This window comes from Microcebus murinus, chromosome 13, assembly GCF_040939455.1.
Source record: "Microcebus murinus isolate Inina chromosome 13, M.murinus_Inina_mat1.0, whole genome shotgun sequence".
In the NCBI taxonomy this organism is placed as follows: Eukaryota; Metazoa; Chordata; class Mammalia; order Primates; family Cheirogaleidae; genus Microcebus; species Microcebus murinus.
Genome location: NC_134116.1, coordinates 30,607,364 through 30,628,355, shown reverse-complemented (window position 1 = coordinate 30,628,355; position 20,992 = coordinate 30,607,364).

Below are 20,992 nucleotides of genomic sequence, written 5' to 3'. Positions count from 1 at the left end.
TAATAGTTTTTTTCTGTGCAATAAACTCTTCATATTTCCTGTCATGGAAGCTACACCATCTGTACATACATTCACTAAATTTACCAAATCCAGTCCAACTTCCAACATTTATCTTGAAAGTTCTTGAAGATATCTATTCCCATGTTCTGTTTGCAAGAGTTCCCAAAGTGAGGAATTCTTCATGGCGAAGAAAATCTGTTATGACCCAAATGAAGTATAAAACCTGTGCTCAGTCAATAGTATCAGTTGATTCATCCAAAGTGATTGAATAATGTATATTTTCCTTTTGTAGTAGTGCATGAAGTTGTTCTGTTAAGATGAAGGCCAATTTATGCTGCTGATCAGTTATAGTCCTCCTTGAAAGGGGCAATTGTTGGTACCTTGAAACTCAATCAGGGTTTAAGCATCCTACAACTTTGACAATGCATTCTTTCACAATTTCTACATTGCTGAATAGCTTCCCTCTTTCCTGAGTATATAAGCTACTTTATAAGTTGCTTCAGTGGCATTATTTCCAGATCTTATTGCTGCTTGAAAGAACTGTCATTGCTTTTGCTTTTCATCTTTCACTTTCTGCAATACAAACTTTTTCACCTTGCTCTCTCATTTAAAATATTTGTGGTTCTTATGAATGTTATAATGTGATGAGCACTGAATTTCTTTAATATTGATATTGCAGAATCACAAAGCAAGCAAATCTTCTTATCCTTAGCAGAAACAAGATAATATTGTAATTTCCAACCCTCATTAAAAATCTGTTTTCTTTCTTCAGAGTTCTCTTGGTTTTCTTTGACATGATGTGCTCTTAAGCAGAAAGAATTAAAAGATACTACTGAGCAGTGCAACTATTCAATTCCACTGCAAACAAAAATATATGGCACCATTGTCCTAAGCTGATAACAGACTGACATAGTAGACCTTCATATACTCTCGTCAATCAGCTTTGTGCAGTAGTGGTTCCAGTCAGGTGGGGGAAGTTAGAACTAAATCATGAACATAGAAGCCATCAATTTATCGCTTATGGCTTACTAATGTTCTAATTATGCTGGTCAATATGGGAGGATTATTTTGTTGAAACTTGTTTTATTCTTTGGTATTTTAAATACATCCATTAAAATAAAACACCCTTTTATATTTATATTAAAATATAAAAGATGATAAAAATGTATTAATAAAAATAAAAGGATTTGTTCTGTAAAATTTAGATTGAGTCAAAAGGCTTCACTTAATGACCTAGAAGGCCACATGTGGCCTTAAAGCTGCAGGTTCCTCAACCCTGGCTTAGTCATTTTTTCATTATGTTATACGTCCTAATAGATGCCATGTTTTTATTTTCATGTTTGCACCATGTTTTTATTTTCATTTTTCCTTTGAATACTCATATTGAAAATATTTTCAAGTGTTTAGCTATTATTATATATCATTTTGATGATGTGCCTATTCAAATATGTTAACCAGTTTTTATTGGGATGTTTTTTTTTTATTATCAAAGGAATATGTTGTCATCTTTACCTTTGTTCCTCTATGTGTACTGATATTTTATGTCTTTTCCTCTGACTATTTTTAAGAATTTTTTATCATTGGTTTTGTGAAATTTTATTATGATATACCTGGGTACAATTTACTTCATTATTTGTTTTTTTGGTTTTTTTGGTTTTTGGGAGGGGGGCTTCATTGAACTTCTTGAACATGTGTATTTAAAATTTTAATTGAATTTGGAAATTTTTAACTTTATTTCTTCAGATATATCCATATATTTTTATCTAGTTCTTCCTTTCATTTCCTTCAAGGATTGCTATTGCACTTATGCCCTTCTTAATTTTATTGATTTCTCTATTTTTTTTAATTTTTAGAAGGTTTCCTTTGACATATGTTCAAGTTTATTTATATCTTCTTCTAAATATTTTATCTATAATTTATTCTTTTCATAGTAATTGTATCTTAAATATTGACATTTGCAGCTCTAGAAGTTACTCAATTTGTTTTATATTTTCCATGCATCACCTTAATGTTTTAATGTGTAAAATATAGTTTAGTTTTTAAAAGTGTTTTATTGTCTTCACTGGATAATTCTAACATCTGCAAATTCTGGGTCAATTTTGGGGGGCTGTTTCTTTTAGTTTCTTTTTTTCCATTATAATTTCCTGCCTCTTTCTGTCTGATAATTTTGCTTGAAAGTTATATATTTTTGTTCTCCTATAAATATCTTCCAATATAGTTGTGTAATAGAGTTAATTTACTTGAAAACAGTTTGATGCTTTTGAGTTTTGCTTTTTAAGTATTTGTTAAATAAATATGAACAGTATCCTAGAGATAATTTGTTGCACACTGTAGAAACGAGATATTTGTGAACACTCTTGTCAAAGCTGTGAGAATTTTAAGATTATTCTAATCTGATCTGGGGCAACAGGCATTTTTTTGGCCCCATATGAGCTCTGATTACTATTCCTCCATAATCTTTTTGGGTGGGTCTTTAGCCTTGGTGAGTTGCATTGCACAGATACATTAGTCAATACTCTGTCGATATTTAGGAGTGATGCTCTCAGATCACTGAAATTCTTCCTCTGTGTTGTTCTCTTATTTCCTATAAAGTGTTTTGACAACTATTGCTGCCTTGCTTTTCTTAAATGCTGAGATTCATCTCCTCAACTCAGATAGAGGACTAGGCTCAGCTTTTTTCTGCTTTTTTATACCATAATCTGGAAACATTCTCAAATCAATACACTGATAAAACTCATCTTATTTATTTCTTTTCTCCATGGAATCACTCTTCATTGCTTGATGTCCATTATCTTGGAAATCATTGTTCTGTGGATTTTGGTTTTTGCTTGTTTTAATCAGGAAAGTAAATCTTGTCACTCTTATACCATCTTGGCCAGAAGTCCCCAAGTGACTTCTGTGGTTTAAATGTTAATGTGAATTGACATTACTGATTTTGATAGAAACATTCGTCAATAGATACAATCTCTCTTTCTTGCAATTATTAAGACCAGAGTAAGGAGAATGCCTTAGACTGCTTACAACAGATATCACTTAACTTTAGTAACATCAGTACCTTAATCCATCTCTCATTTAGGCAATAGAAACTTCTATGTTGAGGTACCTTGCCTGAATTACCCTGACTCATAATGTTAACACTACACTTTTCATTTCACAAATTTTATATGCCTTATTTTCTAGAACTCAGTACAAGTGTTTTTGACAAGGCATTTTCATTATTACTGTTTTATATTTTGAGTAATTAAAGTTCATATTAATTTGATTTCCAGGAGATGACAGTAAGTGTCAGAACTAGCCCTAAAAGATTAAAAACAATGTCATTCTCTCTTGAAGGGTCAGCTCCATCTCAGGTTATGCAATACCACTGTGATATTTTGATTTGGAGATATCCTTTGAATTTTTTTTTTTTAAATCCCTATTGAACACATATATGAACACCTTGAGGAAACAATAGTGGCTGACAGAACACTGACATTTCCAGTCAACTGGAGCGGTATCATTGTCCTTCCCTGGTTGAAAAATCAGCAGGATTGCTAGGAACACAGACATGGTATTAGTATAGATGTTTACTTATGCAGACATGCATACTGCCTGGCTGCCTTTTCAAACTTGAAGGACATATTCACAGTTTACATACACCTTCCTTTTAAAATAAACTACCCTGCTAACACCTTGAATGCTAAGTTTATGCCTGTGGCATTTTTAGAAGCAGAGTTACAAACCTCTGGGAATATAAATTTAATGGAAATCCTGACAGCTTCCTATCTTTAACTAAGAGAATACTGTCAATGTTAGATGGCATTCTCCAGGTAATACTGATGAGGTCAGCGCTATATAGCAAGCTAATTGCAAGATGTGTTTCTGCTGACAAATTATAAACTGTGCTTATACATACTATACAAATATAATGTAGTTCACAGTAGTTGCAGAACTATCAGTAAAAGTCATTATTTATATTGAATAAATAGGAAATTGCTGTTCCTAGCACTTTTTATATTATTAATGTGAAATACACATACTGTATCATCACTGGGAAAATACAATCATATTTGTTTCTGATTCTTTTCAAACTAATTTACACCAAATTTAAGCAATTTTGGGACTAGGAAATAGCAAAAATAAACACAGTTTATAAATTACAATCAAATTTCATTTAATTATATTAACAAAGAAAATAATTTTTCCTCAAGATAAATTCCCAGGGAGTACAAAAATCTGTTGAGTCTACCCATTTTATATTTTTCTCAATACCACAGTTGTTTTTATCTTTTATAATGTGGTTTAGTTTCTGTTTATAAAATAAATTTGAATAAGCAAGATTTTTCATAATCTTCCTTATATCAATCATCTGGTGGCAGAGATAGAAAAATCAGAAAAAAAAGCAAAGGTAATCCAAACATTTAAAACCTAAACCCTGATTATTTGAAATTTAGCAAGACATGGTATATTACATTTATTATAATCATTTTAAACAAAAGAAAATCATTATGTTTATTATTAATGTAAAATAGTTTACTCCTGTATTTGTGAATGTGATGGAAGAAATATTTTCTTCCTTCAAGATATGTACAATGGATTTTATTTTTGATTATTTGCTCTGTGCTCCAGTCTTATGCAGTAACTTTGAAACTTTTTGATCCAGAATGTGGAAATACTTTTCCCACAAATCTCACTATACAGACTTGTTTCTACAGGGGAAAGAGTATCAAATGCAATTCTTATACATACCATGTGTAATATAGTCTAGTATTTTCTACACTACTTTATTCCTTATTCTATTTTTATTATTCTCTTATTAAAAATACTGTTTGTAATGTGTTAAATCAATTTCATAACTTTGAGACTCTACTTTTGAAAAACCGTAATCCATATGATACTTAGAGTGATTGTTTCAGGGATTTTTCTGATATATTGAAAAAAGAGATAATAAATCCTCTATTTGAAATAAATATAAAGTGAATCTATAATTTACACCCTTAAATACCTTACAGCAGTGTGTATTAATCTACTTAGAAGTGTGTGTGTAACATTCACTGTTTTTTTCCAATCCCTGGAAGCTTGGTACAGGAGTTTATTGTTTGCCTATTAAGTTTATTTGCATAGAATTTCTTTTTTATAATCTTTAAGATGTAAGCTTTATACATTAATTTAACTTCTATTTCTAGAATATGACTAGAAAGTTTATCTTAATCAAATATTCCCATTAAAAACAACTGAACATGCAGTATTAGATGTTTACAGGTTTTTTTTAATCACTACAGAGTTAAAAAGCTAACAGACACCCAGTCTAAATTCAAAGTAAAAGGAGTACCCCAAAGTTTGAGCAGAAAAACAAAACCTATTTTGATTTGGGAACATTTGTGTAAGTGGTGAATCTTAACCTGCTATTTGTCAGAATTCTGTACAAGGGGCTGGAAGCAGAGAGACAGAGATCCAGGCATAGGTATGTCCATGCAAGTCTTCTAATAAGATGCTCTCTCTGTCTTATGTTAGGGCATAAGGGATGCCTGTATAGAGTAAGAGGGATCCAGTAGTAAACTCATATCTTTATTTCTTCTGTCTGTAAGGAAAGTATATATTATTGACCAATTCAGGCAAGGAAAATCTTATATAAAAATATAAAATATAAATTATAAAAACATCTTGCAGAAGTAAAACACACACACATATAAAACATTAAAAATGTAACAATCAAAGTTAAACTCATGATTGAAAGGTTAATCTACAGCTAATATGTAGCTGAGAATCATAAGTTAAATGGATGATAGGTAAAATGAAATCATCCAGAATGCAGTCCCAAGACAAAAGTAGAAAAAAAAAATGGTACCAATAAATCCAGGTTCATTTTATTTTAGAAAATATTTATCTTAGTAAATTTTGTGCTGTTATAAGAGAATATCACAGACCAGGTAATTTATAATGAACAGAAATTTATTTCTCACAGTTGTAGAGTTGGGAAGTCTAAGAATAAGGTACCAGCATCTGGAGAGGGCCTTCTTGCTGTGTCACAACATGGTGGAAGACATCACATGGGTGAGAAAGGGCTAAAAAGGGGCCAAACTCATCCTTTCATAGGGAGCCTACTACTTATAACAAACCTACTCCCATGATGACAACATTAATATAATCTATTCAATAGGGCAGAGTCTGACAGTCTAGTCACCTCTTAACAATCCCACGTCTTATTACTGCTACAAAGGCAAGTAAATTTCAACATGAGTTTGGGAGGAGACTAACACTCAATATTTAATATTGATAATATTAATAACACAACAATATTTAATTCACTACATTAACAAATTAAAGGAGAAAATTATGATTTTTCTATAATTTAGTAAAAATTGACAAAATTTATTACATATTAAAAATAATTTAATAATATACCCATTTAAGCTGTGAGTGGAAAGCATGTTTCTTTAAAGTAATATATGGCTTCTTTTTTTAATTTATTTTTTATTTCAGCATATTATGGGGGTACAAATGCTAAGGTTATGTATATTGCCCATGCCTCCCCTCTCCCCTCAAGTCAGAGCTTCAAGCGTAACCATCCCCCAAACGTTGCACATTTTACTCATTATGTTTGTATGTACCCATCCCCTCCTCCCCCCTCCCACCTGCCAGACACCCGATAAATGTTATTTTTATATAAGTGTGGTGGCCAGGGAGTTGATTTGTTCAGATTCCACTTCAAGGAAGCATTTATTGCTTCGCTGCTAGGAACGCTCTTAATAGGTCACTTACAATAGTTAGATCCTTCAGAGTTTGCTCCGGGTGCATAAAGTATGGTAGCTTGAACATTTAGGATCTATGTGGGAAAACTCTGATGGAATATGTCTCTCCAAAGGGCTCCAGTGTGTACCTAAAGATTGTTGGATCCACTTTTCAGGTTAGCATGTACCTCTGCCCAATCCTGTTTCTTCTGACTTTTATTCACTGGCACTGATACCTCAAATATCCTGAATGTCAAACCATGTCTCAGGAACTGCTACCAGGAAATCCAACCTATTACAGTTGTTTGTCTAATAGCACCACAATTTATAATAAATATCATACATGGGAAAATTAACCTTCAAAATTGTTAAAAACAAATAAATATACTGTTGGGCATTGCATTAATGGCCTCAATTGTCCATCCATACCTTATGCCCATGAGATTCTAGTCCTCCCCATGAAAGAGATAGAATATATTTCTCCATAACTTAACCTCATGTTTGGCCATGTGACTTGCTCTGACCAATAGTACAAGACAGAGATGATGGCATCCTAGTTGCAAGCCTAGGTCTTAAAAGTCCTGGAGAGATCAGTATTGTTTTATTCTTCTTTGTAATAAGAGGGTTAGCCAGTTTGAGAAGGGAAAACAATAAAAAATAAAACTAAGATAAGAAAAGAAGAAATAAAATTAATTATTAAAATAATTATTAATTATTTCCAGATGATAATATATAAGCTAAAATATCAAAAAATCTAAAGAATAACTTGAGGGATACAATAAGAATATACAAAATCATATCTATGTATACTAAAAATATATTACAATTAAGAAATTTTATTATTTTTAAATATTAAATTTACAGAAGATGTTATTTTTAAAAGCATGAAGAATGAGGTAAAATTTGGGATGTATTTCATAAAAGAACCATTTGAAAAAATATGAAAACTAATAACTACACATGAGTCAAAACATGGAAATTTATAAGATATTCATTAATAGGGAGTTCTATATTGGCAATATAAATTTCTCCAAATTAATTTATAAATTTAATGTAATACCAATCAAAATTCAAGGACATTTATTAAGGAATTTGACCAGTTGATAAAACAATTTAGGTACAAAGAATCCAAAATAGGCAAGTACCTCTTGAAAAGGAAATATGAGGACTTGCTCTATCAGACATTACCTAATAATATGAAGGTGTGATGCTGCTGCAGGTATAAATACATAGACTAAAATAAGATATTTAAAAGCACTGAAACAGATCTATGCTTATTTATGTATAGATATCTGAACTAACATTGCACTGAGGTGGGTACAAACATTTAGATCAATTGTATTTCAATCATTAAACAATATTGGTGAGAGGATCACCACTTTTCATCTCACTCAACAGAATCAATAAATTCCATGGATCAAAGAGCTAAATAAACAAGGAAATACATAAAGATTTGAATAATATAGAAAATATTCTATATTTAATATATGCTCTTACTTTAAAGTAGTACCAATACACAATTCTTTACCAACCAAAATAATGAAATTTGAAGGCTTCAACTGCCTGGTGTGATACACATACTCACACACACACATACACATACACTATATACATATATATCTATGTCCAACATGGTAATGTGAGTTACATTTTAACATTGAATTTAAGACTACAACTGACAAAGCTTTATAAAATAATCCCTTGAATCATCACAATTATTCATTGTTTTCAAAAAAGGGTAATTGATTCCATTTTTATTATATTACCACTGACGGGGTAATTTTCCTATCACACACTAGTATAGAGTAATGAGTAGTTACAGCTTAGAAATAGAAAAGTGTTTTAAATATCTAGCTTCTTTCATCTCTAAAATTTCTAAGAATATCTCAAATTTAGTGCTCAAGAAGAAAATGTATTTTGAATCAATCACAATATTTCACATATTTTGAGTAAATCTCATCTTTTTTACTAAGCTACCCTCTTCTGGTGACAACGGTATATAAAAGTTAAGAAATGTGAGAACTCAATTGTCTTACCTGATAACGAGTTTCTGTCTCCATGTCAGCTAGTTTTCTGAGTGAGATGAGACTGTTAATTAAAATTTGGTGACAACAGAAAATTTTCCATATTTCAGAATTGATATCCCTATAGTACTCCAAACAACCCTCATCAAGAATATCACTACTTTCATAACTTATTTGATATGCCTATCTAGGTAAAGCCAGTTTAGCAGAAAGAAGTGATCATTTTATTTGTTTTCAATATTAATTATAAATCAGACAAGAGTTATAATTTCTTAATAACCAAGCATTTTGCTCAAATTTTCCATTTTTCATTTCACTGAATCATGATTAAATTTTAATAGAACTATTCAAGGAAGGTATTAATTGTGGTAAAAACAAGAGTAATCTAAATTACCAAAGGTTAAATTATTCTAAATCTCAGTGCTACTATCCAAAATAAGGATTTTAAAATATAAATACAAACTATTTTTATTTTAAATTATTTAAATATTTATATTTTCACAACATAAATTATGTAAATGTCTCAATGAAAGGAAATTATTATTATACATATATAATTATTAAATAGGATTAAACTATATTTTTAACAGATACTGTTCTGTTGGATTTGACCTTTTCAAAAATGTAAAAGGAAATATTCAAATGAATAATTTAGTTAAGAAAGCATTAAACCATGTAATATAATTATATGATCATATTTTATGAAAGATTAAAACATATGATTGACTAAACGTATTAATAAAAACAAAGAATTAAATATATGCAAACATAAATATGTAAAATCTTTGTAGAAGGTAAATTTAATAGCCACATGAATTCTTATATATCGATACTTCTTTGAATACACTTTTGGAAAAGCAAACTGTTTACTCTCTCAAATGTTTGAGCCCATGTAGAAATAGAAATGCTTATAAGTGATTTCCAACTCAAATGTTTCTGTTTGGCCTACCATGAATTTATGGAGGTGGGAAAATATCTAGTGGGTAATCCAGATAACTTGGATTAAATTTATTTAAATATTGAAATTTTCATACATAACGAATGGATTAATGTGTCCCTAGTGCTGTAATAACTCTTTGATTAAAAGTCATGGGTATAAATATAGTATTAAAGGTTTACTTTGTAATAAGCAAATAAATGAAGAGTACATTCAAGTTTAAAAGTATTGTCACCTAGGGAAAAAATCCATAGAGAGCCTATGTTGTCTAGTAAATAACATAGTAATATCTGTGACCTTATATCACAGTGAAAATTAGATCAATTACTATGTATTAAGTACTTACATTTCTATTGTATTCTAAATAAATTTTTTATGTACAATATATTTTAGCATTCATGAATAAGAAAAGGCTATATGTATATTATAGGAATAATGTAATATTTATATTCAACATGGCCTTATGTTATGTAGAATCTTCATATAATTCACTATGTGTGTATGTATGTATATATATATATATACATATACTGATATGTGTATATTAAATCATCTATTTATTCAAAGAAATATTTATTGAGTGTCTATCATATGCCAGACACTAAAGATATATCAATATGAAAACAGGCATGATTCTCAAATTAAAGATTGTAAGTCTACTTTTATTTCCCTCCTTCTATTTTAAAACAAAAACATATATGTTTCCATTTTTTAAACTTATATACATTGTCGCAAGTGAACAGGATTCTAGCCTAAAGGCATTCTGTAGATGTGATTAAACTATATAGTCAATTGACTTTTAAATAAGGGAGACTATCTAATATAATCTGGTATGTCTGATTTAATCATTTAAAAGGCCTTAAGAGCAGAGCTGAGGCTTCCCCTAGAGAAGAAGAAATTCAGTCTATGGACAGCAGCTTCAACCATGCCCTAGAGGTTGAGCCTGCTATTCCCGATGGTCTGCGTTAAGAACTTTTGGTCTAGCCTAGCCAGCCCAGAGAATAGTATAATTTCTTATAATTTCTTACAATAAATCTTATATATATGATATGCATGCCTTTTTATACCCATGTAGTCTATCGTCATTATTCATGGATTCTGTATTTATGAATCTTCCTACTCACTAAAATTAATTTGTAATCACAAAGTTAATACTTGAAGTGCTTTCATGGTTATTCACGGACATGAACAGAGTAATGGAAAAAATTAAGTCATTTTACATATTCCCTGCTTATGTCAAACAAGGTGACACTCTGCCTTCTTATTTCACCTCTCAGAGGGCTATGAGCAGAGAATGGAGACTGTAGGACACAGTGCGGGGTGTAGGCCAAGAACTTTCAGCTCTGGGGCCAGTTAGATAAGCTTTAAATCCCAACTCTGGCAACTCTTTGTGAATGGCCACATGCAAGTCACTTAACATTCTTGAAATTCATTTTCTTTCTTGTAAAAAAAAAAAAAAAAAAAAAAAAGCTACTAGGATGAGTTGATTTTATTATAGGATTTAAAATTATAATCTATGCATGTTTATGTGTGTGTGTGTTTGTGATTTATGTATACATACATATACATACACACAATTTACCCTAGGGGCAATAATAGTTCAATATTCATTAATTCAGGGTTAATATTGACTTTATAAAACATAAATAATGCAAATAATGAGAGTTGATTGTGTGTGTGATCAATTTCTTAAATGAAGTTGCTGCCACGGCATCTTCATTTAGTCCTGACATAAGTTGTTTGAAACCCAGCCTTACCTTATCACCTTTGGCCTAGATAAAACTTCCCATCCCTGTGTGGTGTTTGTGATATATCTCACTTATTCTTTATCTTCTTGACCCACAACTTAACACACTCCATAGCTGCTAAATGTGGTAAAACGAAAGGATCAATGCTAGGATCATGTAAATAAGTTCTGCCTTCATGCACAAGTTTTCTTTAAACGAGGAATACATGATTCCTGTGGGGAAGTCTAAGGCATGATGCTTATGGACTTTAATGAAAGCATAGTCCCACTGGTCCTCTCTCTGTCACTCCCCTCTGGCTTCTTGGGCCCCTGAATACCTCTGAACTTCCCTTTAGAAACCCTAACATCTCTGGAAACTATAATACATTTCTTCTGTTCCATGCATTTTGGTTTTACTTCCTTATTGTGTCTTACCTCACACACACACACACACACACACACACACACACACCTGAACTTAATTTCTTTATTGTCAGGGCTCTCCCTTAGAGAATAGTTATCTTGGTAAGAATAAACTGGACACAGGTCAGACAAGAGCCACAAGGGTGTCTGCCAGCGTAAAAAAGATTCCTATAGAAAGGGACACTTGGCCACAGATGAGACACTTAACCATGAGGTCATCTGCCAGGATAAGGTCTATCATAAAAGGCATTCTGTAAATATACACAACCAAAGTCTTTGAATTTCTGGTCAGGCCAGGGATAAAGTTTATAGCCAGTAGAAGCAATACTGAAAAAGATAAAGCCTGTGAATCTGGTGATAAAATTTTTAATAACTTAAAACTTTATGGATATTTTGTAAGTGTTTACATCCACAATATTTTGTCAGTAAAACCTGATGGCTGTGCCTCAATAGGCCTGTAGTATTAGAGGGAAGCAAGAAGAGAAATGGTCTGGAAATGGCCTAGTAATGGCAATGAAAAGCAAGGAAGGTGACTAGTGAGCTCCAAGAAGCAAAATCAGGGGAAAGTGAAGTCCCTTCCATACTATATAAAAGAAGTTAGAGTGTATGAAATTTTAAAGATGATTAAATATGAGATCAGGTGAGAACAGTGGAAGTGACTGAATGACAGTAAGAATTGGGGAATTGGGTCAGAAAGCCACACTTCACACATAGACTAGAGTCTAGTCTGGGTGGTTGTAAAGTACCTGGAACAATCAAGCTCTGGTAATAAAATAATTTCTAACAGGCTTCTACAGCACAATAAAATTAGTTCCCTTTAGATTTTAGGAAATTTACCTATTCTTTGGTGATGTTTGGGAGAGAGTGATAGATCAAATCAAATTAAGTTATATATACATTCTTTAGTTCCTGCTGATGGGGCCATTTACACTCGATTTGGTCATATTTTATATTCCTATTATAATTATTTTTATAATTGTAATTGACTCTTACTGAGTCAAAATAGAGATGAGAATAAGAATAAATAGGTGGAATCAAACAAGTTAAAAAAAAAAAAACAGAAAGAAAACTACAACCTCTGCCTGTTATCTAAGCAACCGAATCAACTTACTTTGTAGTCTAAGAAATCTACTTTGGTTGGAGTAGATTTGTATGTTATAATCTCATAAATTTATAAACAACATCAGGTTTTCCTAACATCTTTTTGAAATGATATAGAATCTTACCTCAAATGTATTATGTTCACTTGCTTTTAATAAAACAATAAAATATTGAGCATTAAATTAGTTCAATAGACACTCTGATAAGCATTTTAAAACTTGAACTAATATTAGGCTTTCAATTTTTTCCAAAAGTTAGAAGCTTTAAAAGATAAACTTTTTTGGCGGAGGGGACCCATTTCTGTTCTTCACTTTTAGTATGAAAGGAACTAGAGAATATATGGTATGTTGGCCTTTATAAGGTTGAAGTAAACTTCAGGAAATTCCTAGAAAGGTTAAGGGAAAATAATTAGCACATTTTATATTTTCCCACGCCTATCTTACATGGAGGGGTTTTTCATATAATAGAAATACTGTCAATATTCAATCAATATTTACTGGTTATCTTTGGAAAGGTTTTGTTTAGCATACTAGAGATCAAAAGGATTAACAATATATTAACAAATGAGTTTGTTAATTTATGTAATGAATTGCTCGATTTTGGAAAGATCTGCGAGACTAAAGTACTCAAAAAGTTTTGAAGAAGAAATAACTTTCTTCAATGAGAGCAAGAAATTACCAAATTAATTTTTAATTAATATTAACCAGAAGTATTAATATTTATCAGAAGTAAATAATATTTATCAGAAGTAAATATTATTTACATTAATATTTATCAGAACTAAAAAGAAGAAATAAAAAAGGAGAAAGAATCAGAAAAAAAGAGAGAAAAAAGAATAATAGGAAAAACACTTACTAGAAAAACAACCAGTAAAAAAATGGCAAGAAGAAAACAAAAGTAACAAAAAGATAGCAAAATAAGAAGAAATAGAACACAAACAAGAAAAGTAGGAAGAATAAACAAGAGGAAGAACAAAGAAAACAAGAGTGAGGAAGAAGTTCATGAAAGGAGAAAGGATGAAAATAAGATGAAGAAGAAATAATAAAACAGTGGTAAAGAATCCTGACAAACATTGTGCAACAAAAGTATTAATAATAAATCATATAGTATGTATACTTGATGGAATTATTTCCATGAATGGAGTATAATAATAGTTATTTATACTTATGGTAAGGATAATTTATCTTAATATAGCTACTCATGGGTTGTCCCTGGATATTTTGAATGCATTTTTAAAAGTTAGTAAAAGTAAAACTTGCACCAAGCTCTATTAAAATAGATTTTTCTACTTCTTGCTTCAGAAAATTTCTCTTCAAAAAGTCATATTGAATAAAGTTTATATTGTGAATACAATTAGAAGAGATTTCTTTAGAGACAAGTCTGATAATAGCATATTAATATGCTTATTTTGTTTATTCTAAAATTAAACTAAGAGTTGAAATTCATGTAGACAATCTATTAAAATGCTAAAAATCATGATCATTTAATTTGACAGCATGATTTCAAAATATTGATTACTACTGCCTGTGAATCATAGATACTCCAAATTGAAAGAAGCACAATAAATTGTATATCAAAGGTATTATGTATCATATAGACTTGCTTTGTCTCATATGGTAACAAGCCTCATGAAATGACGTTAATTTAAGATATTTAAAATTAAATAAAATTTAAACTTCATTTCCTTAGCTATATAAGCTACATTTTTTAATAGAGTGACTTGTATAAAGTAGGCAGTCAATATTGATTTGTTGTTGTGAAGTTGAATGATGAGGGGGTTAGCATAATCACACTTCCATAATTAGGCCTTTATGCAAAAAATGGATGAGATTTTCTTATACACCAGAGGTTACCTTAAAAGTTTCAACTTTTTTACATTTAAGAGCAAACTTACACCATAGAAAGCAATAGGTGTTTTTAATCATTTGTTGAAAAACTTCCATTGCATTTCCCTGGGCTGTGTTTTCCATGCCAAATTAAATCTCAATAAACTGAAACTCCTGAGTATACATCTGAGGATGTCCAAGGGAGTTCATCAGAAGTCCCCTGTTACCCATTGTAGCCAAATGTTTGCTGTCCAAAAAATATCATTGTTGAGAAACAAGTAACTTTATTTGTTGCAAATGAGGCTAGAAATGAATAGATGGATGAAACACTGTACTTGATTCAATTAACTTTTCTAATATTCCAAAAACTGCACTAAACTCTGGGGATATGAAAATAAAAAAAGTCTCTCACCAGTATTTAAGAAATCTTTTATCTTAAACTGTGGTTTTCAAAAAGTATGACCAAACTTGACCCAGCAGAACGGTGTTCCCTGAACTCTTTGCAGCTAAATATCAAATTTTGAAGGATACATAATATGTGTTTTGATTTTAAAGTCTGTACACCTATTTCTGTAGCCACATCTGTCAGGCTGAATGCTACACTATTTTCAGAGCAAGGTGCAACTTGCTTTGAGTCAGAGGTAAGAGAGATGAAGCAAAGAATTAAATGAATGCCAAAGGAAGTGTTTTCTGGAACATTTAAGATTTTGGCCTCATGAGAACATAACAGAGCTTGTGCAGGGCAGTAAACCTTTCTTTCTAAAAGCAACATGGTATTGAATGGATAACAGTAAATACTGCAGTAACTATGGATTATTTTATGGACACTCTGAAATGGTACACTGTAAAGATTTTGTTCTATTATTACAGACTTGTGGGTAGTATTGTTTTCAGTCCTGATTCTGTCAAGTGTGCTGCCAAAATTTTTAGTATTTACAAGTAACCCATAAATGTAAAAATAGTAGAAAAGACAGACGTATAAATATAAACTGAATATGTAATTTAATGACTATGTGAGGAGTATATATATATATATATATATATATTATATATATATATTATATATATATATATATATATGATAGTAATACTGGGGCTACAGAGAAAGCACCAAAAAGGAGTTAATATCAGTGGTCTACATGGATAAATCTAAAAGAAATGTCTTGAAGGAGAGGTGGAAAATGTTTGAAATCAACTTGAACAATTGATATTGGTTCTGTTTGAAGATAACTTGGAACGTGAGTGTACTAGCATCATGAAAAATGAGCCTGGAGAGGTAAGCATGTGGCAGAACCTGAGATACCTGAATATCATGGAGAATAATTCTATATATCATAAAAGATGATGAGCAGAATGAATCGAAAAGTGAATATGAATTATGATGCAACAGTTTAGGTTTGGTAGACTCAGGAAGGTGAAGGTTTTGAGGTGAGAGTTTTGAAACAGCTTATACAATAAACAGTTTTATGATGTAATATATTAAGATATAAAGTATCATGCTCATTAAGGTTTTACAGAAAGCTTCTGAAATGAACAATAAATCTGAAACTTTTATATTCCAGTCATTAGTCATGTTAAAGAACATAGTAGATTGCACAGTTGTGTTAGTGGTGACAACCAAATAGTAGAGTCACATTAGGGCAGGCTGTAAGCTGAGTGGCTGAAGATGATTCACTTCTTAGTGTCCACTTCACCCCCAGTAGTTATTCTAAAGCACAACTTGAAGTGTAGACTATCTGGAGGCATTATCAATACTGTTTTTTGCCATCACTTGAGAGGTCTTGATGGTGTAATAAGTTTGTGAGGGAAGTTGTTTCATCCTCCTTAATGGTCATGATTTTCTTTTTGTTTGATGACCATTTGCTAGGACATCTGATAGTGTAGCAGCTACACAGCATCATTTAGAACAGTAGAGATCACAAACCTAAATAGTGCAATACAGATTTAAAAAATCAGAAAAAAAAATTAATATAAGAGGTTACAGTCTGCTTCTAAGCCAGTAATCAAAAGTGCCTAACTTAAAGCAAGGGTATAGATCCTATTCCCAATTCAAAATGACCTCACAATCAGATATAGTTATATTATCCATGTTATCTAATGTTTTTGTTTCTCCTCACCACAAGGTTTTCTGTTTAATTTCCCAGAGCTTTTATATTACACATCCTGGAGACAGGTGCATGGATGGGGCATAGTCTTCTTCCCCTAAAACAGCACATGTTCTTTCTATAGAAGACAATATGCCATGCAAAGAGGCTCCGTACTGAATCACTGTCTATTCAATTTTATGAACAAGAGCATTGTCTGGTACCCCTTCTCTTCTCTTATAGATCTTATAAAATATCCCCACACCCTTGGCCCTTTTTAAAGCACAGAGTGAAAAGGCTTAAAGAGAATAAATAGTCTATAACTCCCTTTGAGGGGTTAAGATTTCATTTCTCAAAATGAGGCCCAGTGCTGTAACAATGTGGCACTGCTTAACTTGAATGGTCTGGCCCTAGAAAGTCAAAATTTTAGTATCAAGATAAATAGATAGACTTAAAGGAAAAGAGAAGTAGTATTTCTTACTCATAAAGTAAGTAAAAGGGAGATAGTCTCCTAATAGGCACCATCTGTTCTCTAATCCTCCTCCACGTTTTATTTCTATGGAACTTCATTTGTCAACAAGCTAAAAAATCTACCTCCTATAAAAGGTCCTAGAATAGTGTTTTGATGAAGATGAAGATAAGAGTCATTTTTCCTAGTAATGAAGCAATAGAGAATTTTAGTTTTCAAACTGTTTGGAATGGTGGGGTATGTGCCATTTAAATGTTACACAATGATTGAATCAGTTACCAAGGAACTCAACCAATTTATCATAAGTAAATTATACCAAAGTAAACTGGTAGCTCATGAAGGAAAACAAATCCAATAATCTATTTTACAGAGTATGTGTTAGCCAGTTCACAAATAACTTATGTCCAGGTATTAGACTCATGAGTGACTAAGGATGAAAAAAGAAATAAGAATGGAGGTGTTGCAGATAAAATAGTTAATAGTATGCTTACAGCAGCAAAAGAGGACAGAGGATACCTAGGAAAATAAAGAAAATATAATTAAACTCTGAAGAGTGGTAATCTGTCTTCTTGTTCCAAATATCTTGGACAAACACTGTCTACATCTCAAATAGAAAACTACTTGATTCAAACGTCTTGGAGAGAAGTTATCATTATGAAAACTGTCTAATTCCAGAAGGATCCTAACAGTTTTCAGCTTGAGGTCTCTGGTTCAGATCTTCTCCTATGATTTGAGGATAATGTTGTTATCTTTGGTAGACATTAAATACAAATGTCAATTGCTTGAAATTTCACTGCTCAGAAAGCTAACAGTATCTGATAGGATTCTTTCTATCAGTTTTAGAAGACTATTCCTTTTACTGTCTTATCCAGAAGACCAGATATCCAGGCATTAGGTCATATAAAGATAACTTAGGAGGATGTTGAGGAAGGCTGCCAGTATCTACTGATAAGAATGGGTGCATTGCATTAATCTTTTGAAATATTTAACTATGTCTGCTTACACAAATGTGGGATGTAAAATAAAAGATGATATTACTAGGCATATGGTTTTCAAATTGTAATTGGAAAGTTAAAGCATCTTGTGAAATAATAAGATTATGTATATGTTTGTCTCTGCCTTGGTTGCTGACATAGAGTTCCTAAGACCTTTGTAATTTCTTTAGTAGGAACATTCGACACAGAGCTTCTAAATTCCTTGAAATTTTTCTGGGTGATAGGAGCATTTTTTGTTCTAATGAGACCAAGCTTGGGGAACTCCGGGGTTGCCTCAGGATGGAATCTGCTTACCAGGGGAAACAACCAGGTGATTAAAACGTTAGTACTTTCAGCTCCACCTCTAACTTCCAGGGAGGGGACGGGGCAGAAGGTTGAGTTGATCACCAATGGCCAATAATTTAATCAACCATGCCTACATAATGAAGTCTCCATAAAAACCCACAGGAGGTTTGGATAGTTTCTGGATTGCCGAACACATAAATGTGCTAGGAGGGTGCATCTCTTCCATCTAGTTGTTTGTTCATCTGTATCTTTTGTAATTTCCTTCATAATAAGTCAAAATACATGTTCCCCCAAGTTCTATGACATATCCTAGAGAATTACTCAAACCTGGGTAGAGGGTTGTGGGAACCCCAATTTATAGCAGGTCAGTCCAAAATACAGACAACAATCTACTACTTGCAATTGGCATCTGAAGTGGGGGAGCAGTCTTGCAGGACAAAGCCCTTAAACTGTGAAGTCTGACTCTAAATCTAGGTAGAAAATATCATAAATAAATATTATAGACAGTGGACACTAAGTTGTTGTCTATCAAATTATATAGTATGTAGGGAAAAATAAACTATACACTTGGTGTCAGAAGTGTTGTGGTGAGTAGTGTGTGAGAGTGCAAAAAACAATTTGCTTTTTACTATCTCTTATGCATCATGATAGGAATTAATTTAAAACAAATGACAGTACCTTCACTAGGGAAGTTTGAATGATGCTGAGACTGTGGCTAATTTGATTTTCAGAATTTCACTTGTTCCTTATACTTATATCCTTTCTGAAAAATGGAAGTTATATGGACTATAAAGTTTTAAAATAGCAGTAGAGTTTTACACTCTGATAAACAATGCCTAATTAAATGAGTGTTTCTACTGCTAGAGAGCTTGAAATTCACTAGTTGGAAAACACAAAGCTGAGTGTTTTTTTTTTTTTTTTTTGGCTGCCATTACAGACATAGCTCTTGGGTAGGGAAATGCTATCAGAAAATAAGTGAACAATGACCAACTGATTCATAACCTATTTCAGGGGAAAAGTATAGAAAAATCCATTTGGAGACATTTGAAAGGATCCTGAGGTTTGGGATCCCACGTGTTCACAATTTACCAGGATTATGATGGTAACAGATACATCAGAGACAAACTCAAGAGTTTTAGCATAAATATTTCCCCCCAAAATTTATTAAGTACAATGGCCAATTTATCCTTACTGTGGTGGTTGTTTTATGTTAATTTTTTTAAGGCTCCACTTGAGGTCCTCCAGTGCTATTTAGCAGCCAGTCTCAGAGATACTGAGGGCTACTCTCATGGTTGGCATTGGAATATCTCCCAGTGATCATACAAGAAATTTCCTTTAGCTTTTTTATGCCTATCCCTTTTATTCATGAATTTCTACATTATAATAGCCATCACCATAGAATATAATAGAGAACTAAAAATTTTTTAATATGCTGATCATTTTTAATTGGGTTGCTGCTCAGGTCAGGGATCTTTGTTGTTTCCAACAGTTTCTAAAATCATGAAAGTCTGCACATACACATCCATTTTCAGTGTATACCTAATGCTTCTCATCTCTAGCCAACCACCAAACTCTAGTGAGGTTGATTTAGTTCTAACATCTTGACAAAAATTTTTCTTTGGTAAGGGGGTTACATACTTTTATATTCTCTCTTTTCATTTTGAAGATATGAAGAATTAAGACAAGATTTTGTCTTAATTTTCAAAAGAGATTTCTAATAAGTTTTTATTTTTTTGTTGTTGTTTTGTGTTTTTGTTTTTGCCTGGAAGTATAATATTAGAAGCATTGGTAAAACATATGATTCCCTCTTCTACCACACTTTGACTATTGGTTGGAACTTCTGATTTTAAAAGGTAAAGTCCTTTTTAAATGATTAAAAATATTTTTAAAATTAATTGTTTGCTTTTTTTGCTTCTGGTTTTAAACAGTATTATGTAAGCTTTTGTAGAGATTTTTTTGATTTATCTGAACGTTCATGGGTTCAGCCTCAATAATCCTACCTATGACATGTAACTTTTGCCTACAAGTTACTTAGCACCTTCTTGAGATCTTCACTTGTGCTTAATGTAGACACAAGGCTACCTGTAAGTTAAGGTCCAAATTATATATGATCATTTTATGAATAGGATAGTCCTCAGGGACTTCAAGGGAGGGCACTTAAAATAGAAATTGCATTTACTCTGCAAATCACTCCCTATTAACTTTGTATTACAGAGGAGGAAAAACTGTCCCCTAGTTCATCTGTGAGCACATGCAATATAGACTAGGATATATGGAATGTTAAGAATTAATGGAGATAACTACTAGTGTAATAGAAGGAATGGCCGGGGTGGGCGGGGGAGGAACAGCAAAAATATTTTTTGTTTCTTTAAAATTTCCCTGACTCTTTTTGAAAACTGCAGCCTGGCCTGC